Source organism: Schistocerca serialis, chromosome 11 (assembly GCF_023864345.2).
Source record: "Schistocerca serialis cubense isolate TAMUIC-IGC-003099 chromosome 11, iqSchSeri2.2, whole genome shotgun sequence".
In the NCBI taxonomy this organism is placed as follows: domain Eukaryota; kingdom Metazoa; phylum Arthropoda; class Insecta; order Orthoptera; family Acrididae; genus Schistocerca; species Schistocerca serialis.
The window spans coordinates 200,214,084-200,227,710 of NC_064648.1; the positions used below are offsets into that span (position 1 = coordinate 200,214,084).

The 13,627-nt window shown below is 42.6% G+C and overlaps 1 protein-coding gene across 1 annotated transcript in view; it reads left to right on the forward strand.

Annotated features, from left to right (window-relative positions):
- The window catches only part of LOC126426653 (uncharacterized), a 172,994-nt gene that overhangs the window by 138,697 nt on the left and 20,670 nt on the right, over nt 1-13,627 (forward strand). The gene's annotated exons all lie outside the window — the stretch shown is intronic.

Sequence of the window (13,627 nt, forward strand, 5' to 3'; positions counted from 1 at the left end):
GCTTAAATGCTCTTCTTCCACTATTGATTTTCTGATAGAATTTTTTGACATCATTTGTTTTTCCAGTTGTCTCTGATTCCTCAATCTGCTTTCCTTCCCATTCCCTTTTCTTCTACCAATGCCGTTTCTTCTCTTCTTTCTTTTTATCCTGATAATTTCTTACCACTACATGGGTATACGATTTATCAAGCATTTTCCTATAAGCCAATTTTCTCATGACTTACTCTCTTTCGGTCTTCTCAAACCAGCTATTCCTTGGTGACTTTCCTTCTCTCCCTGGACCTTCTTCTGCTGCCTTAATGACTGTGTGCCTGAAAGCACTCCATTCCTGAAGCAGAGTATCACTTACCTTAGAAGTGTATAGTGCAAGATTCTCATGAGATGTTCCTTCCACTTCCCGTGCATAAGATGTTCGAGCTCTTAGTTTCACAATTACTAGGTGAGGGACCTGAATCCACATTAGCTCCTCTGTAGGCATACATCTAGTACTCATAAGTTTGAGAAATGCCTGATGTCAATAATTACATTATCATTTTGGTTGAAGGTATGCTGATCAGGGTTACACCATGTTGCTTTATGGATCCTTTTATGTGAGAACGTAGTACTACCTACAGCCATGTTGTGTGATAGTGCAAACTGAACAATTCTGTGTCCGTTATCATTTGTGTATTCATGGAGGCTATGGTTTCCTATTGCTGGACAGTAATGATTTTCTTTCCCAGGGCATCCGTCGTAGGCTCCCTCAAGGTTCTCGTGGAAGGCATCTTTGTCCTGGTCATCTGCTACTTCTGTGGATGCATGTACATTGATCAATGAATAGTTTGTGAATTGGGTCGACATTCTAGATCTTATTCCAGAAAATCGCCCACTATGTATTTTTTGTCTTACTGTGAACTCTGTACCCATTTCGTGGTTGATCTCTGGACCATGGCAGAAAATTGTCCGGGTGCCCATATCGAGCACACCGTGTACATTCCATAAAATTTCCTGTAGTGCAGGTACGTCTGCCTTGGTTTCATCAAGCTGTTTTAGCTGTCACCTCAGCACCCCCCCCCCCCCCACACACACACCCACCCACCCCCCACCCCCCCTCGCCCTGTATAGTGATTCCAGATCCCAATGAGTGTGCTGCCTGTGTGTAGAATGGGGAAGGCGTGTGATTTATCCGAGTTCGACCGAGGCCAAACTGTGAAGGTCCGGTGGCTCGGCAGGAGCATTTTGGAAACTGCACGACCTGTCAGGTATTCGAGGAATACTGTTGTGAATGTCTCCAACACGCGGCAAAACCGAGGTGAAACCACATCCAGTTGTTGCGGGGTCGGTTGTCCACCCCCATTAAAGATGTCGAATGTCATAGGCTGGTCAGACTGGTAAAACGGGACAGGCGGCAAACTGTGGTGGTATTAACATCGGGCTCCAATGCTGGCTGGAGTATAAGTGTGTCTGAACACACAGTGCACCGACTACTCCTAACAGTGGGCCTCTGTAGGCGACGACCTGTGCACGTGCCAGTGTTAACACCACGACATCGGCAATTACCACTGAAGTGAGTACGTGAATAGCAGTCATTACTGAAGCGTGCAGTAATACGAGGCAGTCTTTGGTTATAGCAGCTTGCGCTTGTGTAACTTACTGTTCATTTCTCTAAGTTTCTTGAAGGCTATAGTAAATTTATTTTAATAAACCATCACCGTGTAGAGAATACACTCCATCCTCTGTCCAGTTTCCTAGTATCCTGTCACAGACTCAGTAACATATCTGAAGTATGTGCATGAAAAACAGAAAAATATTAACTGCTAACCTATCAATCATTCTATTGGTATAATAATCATTATACCCAACAGTTGCATATATACCAAAGTGCAGGTGTAAAAAAAATTGTGGCCATCTGAAATACAGTGGGTGCTTGATAATACGGCATGCTTGGGGCTCTGTCAGTGCCAGGTTATCAAATGTTCTGGACTATCAAGGTCCTTTTTGGGGAGGAAAAAAAAAAATGATGAGTTGAAGATAAGCACAGCAACAGAAAGACTGCTAAACAAGTAAGCTTTCAGGCAAAAGCATTATTTCAAATTAGCCCCCCCCCCCCCCCACACACACACACACACACACACACTGGGCTGCACAGCATGCGAAACAGTCATTGAAATGAAGAACGTCCTGGCAGGCAGCGTGCTCAGTAACTGTGTGGCTGAGCTCGCTCTTGGCCACAGTTTGTCAGTGACCATTTGTGTGGACAGGCAGCTTGTCAGTTGTCGTGCCCTCATAGAATGTAGCTCAGTTGTTGCAGCTTAGCATGTCGATCACGACAAGTTTCACAGGTAGTCCTGCCTCTGATGGGGTAGGTGATGTTTGTGACTGGATTAGTGTAGATGGTGGTGGATCTATAGGACAGGTCTTGCATCTAGGTCTATTACAGGGATATGTGCCATGAGGCAAGGTTTTGGGAGCAGGTGTTTTTTAGGGATGGACGAAGATATTTTATAGGTATTCCACTGCCTACTGAACCTGCACAGTATCCTTGTCCGTCCCTACTCCACCCCTTACCGCATGGCTCATATCCTTCTAATAGACGTAGATGCAAGACCTGTCCCATACACCCTACCACCATCACCACCACCACCTCCTCCACCTTCATCACCACGACCACCACCACCACCACCACCGACACCACCACCGACACCACCACCACCACCACCACCACCACCACCACCACCCACTCCAGTGTGGTCATAAGCATCACCTATCCCATCAGATGCAAGGCTACCTGTGAAAGCAGTCATGTGCTCTACAAATAACTCATAACCACTACGCTGTATTCTATGTGGACCACTGATGCGTTCTACATTACACGGACACGAAACTGACATGCCGTCTTTCCGCACGAATGCCCACCGACAAACTGTGGCCGATTGACAACTGGACCACCAAGTTGATGAGCATGCCACCCGACATAATGTGCTTCCTGTCAAACGACTGCATCACAGCCTGCTCCATCTGGATCCTTCCTACCAACACCAGCTTTTCTGAAATGCGCGTGTGCTAACTCTTTCTGCAATATATCCTACATTCCCGCAACCCTCCCTGGCCTCAACCTTCGCTAGACCCTATCTGTCACCTACCAAACCCCACTCCAGCACTTCACAGCTTTCTATTCCACCAACACAACCATTTCTCTCTCTCTCTCTCTCTCTCTCTCTCTCTCTCTCTCTCTCTCTCTCTCTCTCTCTCTGTCTCTCTGGTGGAGAAAAACTGGATAGCTGATGCCAGTAGATACCAGAATTACTAATGTACTGTAGGCCGACGACACACAATTATTAAACTATGGAAACTTGATGCCATGTGCTCTGATTGGCTGCGGGATTGCCCTGTTGACAGATGATCTTGGCAGTGCATGACTCCGAATGCTGTGCCTGGCGGAGATTGCGATGTATCCGAGGCGGCTGGTACGCTCGGTGGTAGCGCACCAGCCTTCCACTCCGGTGGTCTGTGGGCGAATCCGCTGGGGTCCGGACACGTGCATTGTTGTTTCATGATAAGACCTACTGGGAAAAAATCTGTCAACAGCTGTTAGTTCGTGTACAGAAAGTCCTTTACAAATTGTGTTGGCCTTTTTTTGTAGCTAGGACATTGTTTACTTAAAGCAGGTGCTCGAACTGGCAACCCTCTGACGCGGCACAAGCTCGGTAACGTTGAATGGTGTTTTGACAAACTCTTTCAAAGATTCCTGGCATTGCCTTGATGTGATTGGCGGCATGCTGAATGTGATCCATTAATTCCTCTTTGTTTCTAGGTTGTTCGCGTCCGGGTGGTTGAACTAGAATGTTGAAGAATCCCCTCAGGAAAAAGTTCCCCGGTGGTGTGAGGTCTGGTGATTGTGGTGGCCATGTCTTATGAGCACGTCTGCTAATTACCTGGCCATTGAAGAGTTCATTTAAATATTCGCGCACAGCACGACTGTTATGTGCGGATGCCGCATCGTGATACAACCACGTGCGTAGCCGTATGTCCAGCGGATCATCTTCCAGCAGGTTGGGTAGAGTTTCTTGCAAGAAGTGAAGGTAATTTGTCCCGGTAAGTCAAGGAGGTAGAGGGAGCAGCCCAGTCAGATGGTCACCCAAGTGCCTGCCAAAATATTGAGCAAAAATCGTTCCTGGTGTCCGTTTACGTATGTGATGTGAGGGTTTCCTCTTGCCCAGTAAGGAACATTTCGAGTGGTGTAAAGGCCATCCCGATGGAAGGTGCACTAGTCAGTAAGCAACACGATGGCAGGGAAGTCGGATTCTCGTGCAGCACGTTGCAGAAACCACCGGCAAAACCCTAGCTTGTTTTCATAGTCCGCCACAGGATTTAGGCTTCGGACAGGATGGAAAGTAAATGGATGCTGGCTGTCATCCCTCAAAACCTCCTAGAGTGACCTCCACACCGTGTCAAACCACTCGAGTACTTGTCGTCGGTGTTTCGTCGAAGCACTCGGGAACAGTCTCATCAAATGCAGTACCGTCGTGTTCGAGGTCTTCCAGCATCGCCACAATATCCTGCTAATAAGCCTGTTTCACCAAGTCACCAGTGCATTGCTGTAAACGTTGCGTATGTGGGTGATGTCTTGCTGGGTACCGTTCCTCATAGAACCGTCGAGCTTCGTGCAGATTACTGTTGGCTAGTCCATAAACAAAAACAATATTTTGTTGTTCTTCAAACAAATATTGTGCTGCCATGCTTACTGTGTGTCTAAGTCGCAGGTGACGTGTGTGTGCTCTGCAGCGAACTTATGGGTGAATGCCTCTGAAGTAAGGTGGCGACAAATGGCAAGACCTATTCGGCATGTGTGCGTATCACATTGGGGCAATGATGGGGTGAGGGAGGTTTATATGTGTGAACCGACAACCATAGTGCTGCCCATAAACTGACGAACGACAGTAGGGCAATCTCACGGGCAATAGGAGTGTGTGGTGCAGTGTATCCATAGTTTAAAAATGGTGGGTTGTTGACCTACACAACATTAGTAATTTTGGTCCCTACTGGTGAGCTATCCAAGGTTAAAATTTCGTGACACAATTTTTCTCCACCCTGTTCCCCCACCTCTAGTTCTCTCCTTTTCTCCCCTATTCTAGTTCTCTCCTTTTTATCCCCTCGTCTAGTTCTCTCCTTTTCTCCTCTCGTCTAGTTCTCTCCTTTTATCCCCACCTCTAGTTCTCTCCTTTTATCCCCACCTCTAGTTCTCTCCTTTTCTCCCCTTGTCTAGTTCTCTCCTTTTCTCCCCTCGTCTAGTTATCTCCTTTTCTCCCCTCGTCTAGTTATCTCCTTTTCCCCCTTCTCCTTTTCTCCTTCCCTGTCTGACTTCCGACTGCACCTAGGTGCCTTACCTCTTCCCACCTCATTTGTATATGCTCCTACAAGTGACACTTTACCGCCACCCACCCCTGCCCTGCCATTCCTCCCCGTTCCAGTCTCCTGCTGTGTGTGTGTGTGGAGAGAGAGAGACAGAGAGAGAGAGAGAGCCTATCTGCGATGAGAGAGAGTGGGGGAGGGGGAGGGGGGGAGAGAGAGAGAGAGAGAGAGAGAGAGAGAGAGAGAGAGAGAGAGAGAGAGAGACACTGAGACTGAGACTGAGACTGAGACTGACTATCTGCGACTCAGCATTTCCACTGTATGGTGAGTAGCAATCTAATGTCATTATTCCATACTAGATTTTCCATTGATTGATTTTTCCTGTTTGAAAAAACTGGCTTAAAAAGTGGGTATAAGGAAAACCTGTAATTTTAACACATACAAACAAGCAACTGTTATTTATTAAACACCATGGGAAAATTACAGTATATGTGAGTATGCGGTGGATGACAATGTCATATGTGTGTGTTTTGCCGTTTTAGATACAGTTTTGCTCAGTTTGGAAAACATTCACTGTACATTTGAACTTTGTGCTGTGCTACACTGTATTTGACAGTTGTACAAGTAGCTGAATACTGACACAGTACAACGACTTTATTTGATAAAACTCCACAGCACTTGATGCTGGTGTAAGTATTGTAAATTTAGGCCTAGTGAACAAAGAATAATTGATACTGACATGAAAATAACATTGCAATTGGCTTTCTGGGTGAGAAGCAGACAGTTGTTATTGACAAGGTGCACCGAAAAACAGTTCTAAAGTTAGTCGACTGCAGCATTGTACTACTAACCGCACCGAGCTAAAGACGTGGCAAAGTTTTTGATGAGTGGTGCACTATTGCGCCTGCCAGATTATCACGGTCTTATGGTTTATAGGAATAAAGTGGGAGGTTTAAGAGGCAAAATGTGACATACGTGGTCCAATTAGGAGTACAGTTGGGTGTGCCCGGGAGTCAGTGATCAAAGCACCAGCCAGTTGGTGGGATTGGAGTAGTTGATCAGTGATGGAAGTCTGGAAATCCACAGGGAGGGGACATGTCATTCTTTGATAAAGAGTGGGCAGGGGGGGGGGGGGGGTGGAGAGGGAGAGAGAGAGAGAGAGAGAGAGAGAGAGAGAGAGAGAGAGAGAGAGAGAGAGGGAGGGAGACTGACTCAATCAATGTTCTACACACACCCCTGTGACAAGCACACTATTCCTCCAGTCATCTCATTTGGAACTCAGGGAACTCAGATAACTTCTGCCTGTCATCATCTTTAATCCCCTACCCTCCTTTGCTTCTCTCCTCCATCCTTCCCACCACCACAGCCTCCGGATGCTGCTCTTAGCAGCTCACCGTCACATTCCCGTCACTTCCCTGCATGTTTCCGAAAGAGAGCTACTGCATTTTCCCGCACTCCTACTCTGCTATCACTCCCCCTTCCTGCCTCATTCCTCTTTTGTTCTGCCACTACCCGCCCCACTCCATCTGAAATAGCTGCAGGCGAGGAAAACAGATACAGAAAACAAAAAGTGAAACTGTCAAAAGGGCGAAATGGTGGAGAATTGATTTGTTTGCAAGCACAGATACAGATATTTGAAGTATGAATTATCAATAGACCTGGATAGGGGCACATCCTAGTGTTGTATTTTTAAAAAAAAATTACGATAATTAAAGACTGTGCTTACGAACACATCAATTGTTTTCCCTTTTGTCAGCTTCACCTTCAGTTTTTTTTCGCCCACTGATGATAAGCTTCAGGATTTTTCAAAATTTCTGTGGGTTCAAGATCCACATGGACAAAGTTGCAGACAAGGCATTATTACTACTTAACAGACTTCAATAATAGTTACGCCAGTCAAAGAATGAAAGAAATTAAATGAAGGAAATCATAACAATTGTACCACTTCAGTTATATCGATACAACACAATGAAAACCTCTGAAGAAATGTACAAAAGTGATTTTTATTGTCAACTCAACAATCTTATCAGTGATGATAATAGCATCAGCTCCATGACGTTATCAACAATATTATCAAAATTATCAATATACCGTAATAATAGTTGCACTGATTCAAGAATGTCTGTGCATGACACGATTAAACTGTTAACATTATCATTAGGATGATAAAACATTCCAACACATTGCTTTTCATGGATTTTATCATTTCTGTCCTGGTTTATTTGGTTAAGTTTTATAAAACTGCTGCTGTTCCGATTCTTTTCTTAATATAATGAAATGACTCTTACACAGAACTAATCCAATACACATAAGAAAGTTGATTATGGCACAACAGTTTTCACAGAAAAACACCTAAAGGTTTCTAAGACAGTTTTCCTGTATCTCATGCGGGTCAGATTTCCCTGTATTGACCCCGTTAAAGAAAACACTCTGTATGTGTAGATACACAGTGTGCCCAAAAGTATCCAGACGCCCCCAAAAACATATGTTTTTCATATTAGGTGCATTGTGCTGCCACCTACTGCCAGGTACTCCATATCAGCGACCTCAGTAGTCATTACACATCGTGAGAGAGCAGAATGGGGCACTCCGTGGAACTCACGGCCTTCGAATGTGGTCAGGTGATTGGGTGTCACTTGTGTCATATGTCTGTACTTGAGATTTCCACACTCCTAAACATCCCTAGGTCCACTGTTTTCGATGTGATAGTGAAGTGGAAACGTGAAGGGACACGTACAGCATAAAAGCGTACAGGCCGACCTCGTCTGTTCACTAACAGAGACCGGGGACAGTTGAAGAGCGTCGTAATGTGTAACAGGCAGACATCTATCCAGACCGTGACACTGGGATTCCAAACTGCATCAGGATCCACTGCAAGTAATTTGACAGTTAGGCGGGAGGTGAGAAAACTTGGATTTCTTGGTCATAAATGCCAAACGATGCTTCGCCTGGTGTAAGGAGCGTAAACATTGGATTGAGTGAACAGTGGAAAAACATCGTGTGGAGTGACGAATTGTGGTACACAGTGTGGCGATCCACCAATACCGATAAAGAACGCCATGAACTTGTAAGTTCAAGTTGCTGTGTAATGAATTTAAGTATGTGTTGCTGTGTGCTGAAGGTAGTTTGATTTTTAATTTAGTTTCTCGTGGTGTTTAAGTGTCCCCCTTCCTCCTTCCTTTTAAACAGGTTGTAATTGTCTTCTACCTGTTTTTGCCGCAGAGTCTCAATTTTGTCGGAATCCAAGTGCCTCGTACCTCAATGTCTCAGTGACATAGCCAAAAAGTATTTTCTAGGAATGTGCATGTGATGTACACAACACAGTTGTTACAGTTAACTAGATCTTCCATTATTTATTTTCATTGTAAATTATGGAATGACCAGGTCCAGTTTCACATCACCATCACAGTGAAGTGATGCTATGGTCAGTGAATACAATGAAGGTTTGACACAGTGGAAATACGTCATAATAACCACAGTGAAAATGTTTTTGTCATATAAAAAGTCGACAGCACGATGAAAAGTCCACTTTGAAAGTTTATGGAACTGTTACAGTTACACGTTTGACATTTGCTTTCCGAATACGAACTTTACTCGTGAGAATTATGTGGAGATATTATGTTTGCCGGTATTGAGCTGCATAGATGTTACACAGTTACTTTCCAATCGCAGACTGGGTGTCATTCTTTTATTATTTAAAGACTGGCATGTGTATGTTGTCTCAGAAACTACATAGTGTTTTGAAGAGTTGATTAAATTTAAGAGTCTCTTATTTTGAAGGACTATGAATCTTGACTGTAGTTTGATTTATGCAGTAGGATGCAATCTAGTAAATTGAAGAAGCACAAGGAACCGTATTATACACCAGCATCGGGGATACCTCAATTGGAAGAATGGCAGTTATCTTTTGATTTGTAATCATTAATGCAAATTCCTGTAGCTTAGCAGCTGAATTAATTAGTGAGTTGTGTCGTCAGATTTGGAAAAAATAAAGCAACAAAAGTACAGTCTGGACTTCCAGTGTCAATTATCTCATAAGTTAATTAGATTTATGAGAATTTTGGTACATTACTGGGAAATCGGGGCGAGTTAGTCTTACCTTCTAATTAACAGCGGTATTGTCAAAACTGTGTACATTAATGGAATCAGATTATTTAAAAATAATCATCTCGACAATATATTGAAACAAAACTCAGCCCAATAGCTGACTTGAAATACACTATCCAGTCACATTAATATGACCACCTGTCAAAAAGCTGAACACCCACCCTGGGCAGCACAGACCGCTGTTAGATGTGCAGAAGAGAGACAGTGGTTATCTGGAAGTTACTGATGGGGATTTGGAGCAGTGTCTATTGGAGTGCTGTGACCAGCTGCACTACGTTGCTCGGTTCAGGATCCACGATGGCAAAAGCCCGATTTGTGGTCGGCAGAGTACGGTAAACTCATCTTCGAGCTTGTTAAACTGCACGTGTACACTGTGAGATTAGATTAGATTAATTATTCATTCCATAGACCCACAAAAGAGGGGATCCTCCTGGGTGTGGAACATGTCTGATAAACACATTACAAAAATGTAATTAGAAAAACTTGAGTTTTTCAGCCAATAAACAGTAAAATTATGTACACGAATTAAAATTAAACTTCTAATATTTACAGGTGTAATACTTACATATGCTTTCATTAAATCCATCATTCACGCAATAGCTAGTTACTTGGCTATTACTACCAAGTATTGTCAAAAATTAAAGTAAATTATTCATTTCAGTGATCCTCAGTTAAGAACAGTCAAATTATGTACAATATTTAAAATTAAACTTCTAATATGTACAGACTTAAGACTTACATCTGCTTTCCATACATCCGTCATTGACACAGTAGGTACTTACTTGGTTGTTACAACCAAGTATTCTCAAAAATTCAAGTATAATAAATTTTCAATAAAATGGTCTACTGCACTTGTTGGGAAATTCATGGATTGAATAGGAGGAGTTTGCCACCAAAAATTCTTTTAAATTATGTTTAAATTGTGCCTTGTCTGAAACTAAACTATTAATGGTTGCTGGTAACTTATTGAAAATATGCGTTGCTGAATACTGGACTCCTTTGTGGGCAAGAGTAAGTGATTTTAAATCTTTATGTATATTGTTCTTATTCCTAGTATTGCTACTGTGTAATAAGCAGTTAGTTGGAAAAAAGATGTATTATTTACAACCAACTTCATTAAGGAATAAATATACTGAGAAGCTGTGGTTAGTATGCACAATTCTTTGAATAGGTTTCGACATGATGTTCTCGGATTTACACTACACATTACTCTTCTTATACGCTTCTGTGCTCTAAAAAATTTTTCTTGGTTTGTGGAGTTACCCCAAAATATGATACCATATGACATAATGGAGTGAAAATAAGCAAACTGTGCCTTTTTTTATATATTTATATCTCCTATGTCTGACATCATTCGCATTGCAAACACAGACTCGTTTCGGCACTTTAGCAGTTCGTTAGTTTGTTGCTCCCAACTGAATTTATTATCAAGTTGTAATCCCAAGAATTTTACACTCCCAGCTTCCACTATTTCCATGTTGTCATATTTTATACACACACTAGGACACCTCTTGGAAGTTCTGAACTGCATATAGTGGGTCTTTTCAAAGTTTGACAGTGAATTGACTATGAACCACTTATTAATGTTAGTAAAAATTTGATTAGCTGGCCTTTCTAAATTTATATTTGATTTACTATTTATTGCAAAGTTTGTATCATCTGCAAATAAGACAAACTCGGCATCAGGAAATGTAAGCTGTGTGACATGTTGCGTTGTCCTGCTGGTAGATGCCATCGAGCCAAGGAAAAGTAAACTGCACAGAGGGGTGGTCACGGTCCCCGAGGATAGATACGTACTTGCGTTGTGCCTTCCAGAATGACAAGATCGTCTAGGGAATACCACAAAAAACGTTTCCCAGACTAATAACGCTTCCTCTTTCGGCCCGGACCCTTCCGACGATTGCTGCAGGGTCACACGTGCCGATGACCGTCCGTCTGATGGGGCACAAAATGTGATTCGTCCAAAATTTCCATCTCTTGCCAGTCAGTGGATGTCAGTTGTGGCGTGAGTGTGCAAATTCCGGGCTGCATTGCCGACAAACGGCAGTCACCGTGTGTGCACGAACCGGGTGCCTGCTTTGGAGGCCCATATGCAGCAACATTTGCCGAGTGGTCATTGAGGAGACACTGTCAATAACTCCTCCGTTCATCCAGGGAGTTCAGTTGCTCAAGAGTTGCACGTCTACACGTCTCCGCACCCGTCGTACATCCGTGTTATCTGTGGCCCGTGGTGCACTACAGTTACCTCAGCATCAGTGGCATACAAACAGTTGACAAACTCAGCCATTTTGGAAATACTTCCTGCCCTCCCCTGGCTAAAGTGTCAGTGATCGTGTCCTTTTGGACATCAGATAAATCGTTCCATTTCTGCATTACAGTAATGACTTCACTGTTTGTTTTCAGAGCTCCACTCCACTGCTAGTTCTTCCCCTTGCCTTCTGTGAATGGTTTTTATTTATTTATTTATTTATTTATTTATTTATTTATTTATTCCATGTGATCTGATGGGACACAGTGTGTTGCAGATGTCAGAAAATATCATTTAACATTGTTAACATATATTAACATAGGCCTATAGTATCCTAATGTATTATATTGCTCAATGTTTTCAATTTAACGCAAACAGCAAGATTACTGTTCTAAGTATTCATTTACAGAGTAAAAACAGTGACACAACAAATATGACTTCACGGCTTTGCTAAATTTTATGTTGTCATCGATGGACTTAATACTAGTGGGAAGATTGTTGAGCAGTTGGAGGCCCGTGTGGAAAACTCCCTTTTTACACAGTTGAGTGTTTGTACGTATAACATGCAGGTTTGCGTTTTTCCTGGTGTTGTGTTCATGTATTTCATTATTTTTTACGACTCTGGGGTCAGTTGGCATTGCCGGCCGTTGTGGCCGAACGGTTCTAGGCGCTTCAGTCTGGAACCGCGCTACTGCTACGGTTGCAGGTTCGAATCCTGCCTCGGGCATGGATGTGTGTGATGTCCTTCGGTTAGTTAGGTTTAAGTAGTTTCTAAGTCTAGGGTACTGATGACCTCAGATGTTAAGTCCCATGGTGCTTAGAGCCATTTTTGAATCAATTGGCACTATGTGTTTTCTGAAAAATTTTAGTCTCAAGAATGTAGAGGCAAGGCAGTGTAAGGATTTCCAACTTTCTGAAGATGGGTTTGCAGGAGTCTCTGGGTTTGCTCCCAGTAATAATCCTCATTGCTCTCTTCTGGATTCTGAATGTGCTCAGAGCAGTTGGAGAATTTCCCCAGAATATTACACCATATTTTAGGTGGGCTTGTATGTAAGCGTAGTATGCACTGGTTAATGTTTTCAGGCTAGCACATGTTTTCAGTACACTCAATGCATAACAGCCAGTACAAATCCTGGCATTTAACTTTCCTGTATGTGTATTACATTTCAGGTTATCTTGAACCCACAGACCTAGGAATTTGAAAACAGTGTCAGTATCTATTGACTGGTTATTTATAGTGACAAATGGCTGAGAGGAATTTCCGTTTTGTGTTGTGTGGAAGTTCATGGAAGCTGTATTTTTGGTGTTGATAGTTAATCTGTTGATTTTTGCCCAGTTGCTGAGTTGCTCAGTAGCCAAGTTCACAGCTTTTTGCACAGCCTCTGTATTCTCCCCTTTGAGGAGTACAGTTGTGTCATCAGCAAATATTATTGTTTTGTGTGCATCAACATTCAGGCTCAAGTCATTAATATACAGGAGGAAAAATAGGGGTCCCAATACTGAGCTCTGTGGAACACCTTGCTTTACAGTTTTATTACTTGATAGTATTTCGGTTATTGAGTTGCTTTCTCTATTAGTATATTTCATGCTGACACTCTGCATCCGATTAGTTAGGAATGTAGCAGTCCAGCTGTTTGCAATTCCTCTGATACTGTAATGTTCTAATTTTTCCAGTAATATTTTGTGGTCAACAGTGTCAAAAGCCTTTGACAGATCCAGAAATATGCCTGTTTTCTATCTAACAGTTCTTAAAGCGTATTTATGCAATCATATACTGCAGTTTCAGTAGATTTGTTGCTTCTGAACCCATGTTGAGCTAAACTTAGTAAATCTTTTTTTTTTTTTTTTTTTTTTTTTTTTTTCAATGAAGTCCATCATTTTTTTGGACATTATTTTTTCAAAAACTTTAGAAAAGCAGGATGAGATTGAGATAGGCCTGTA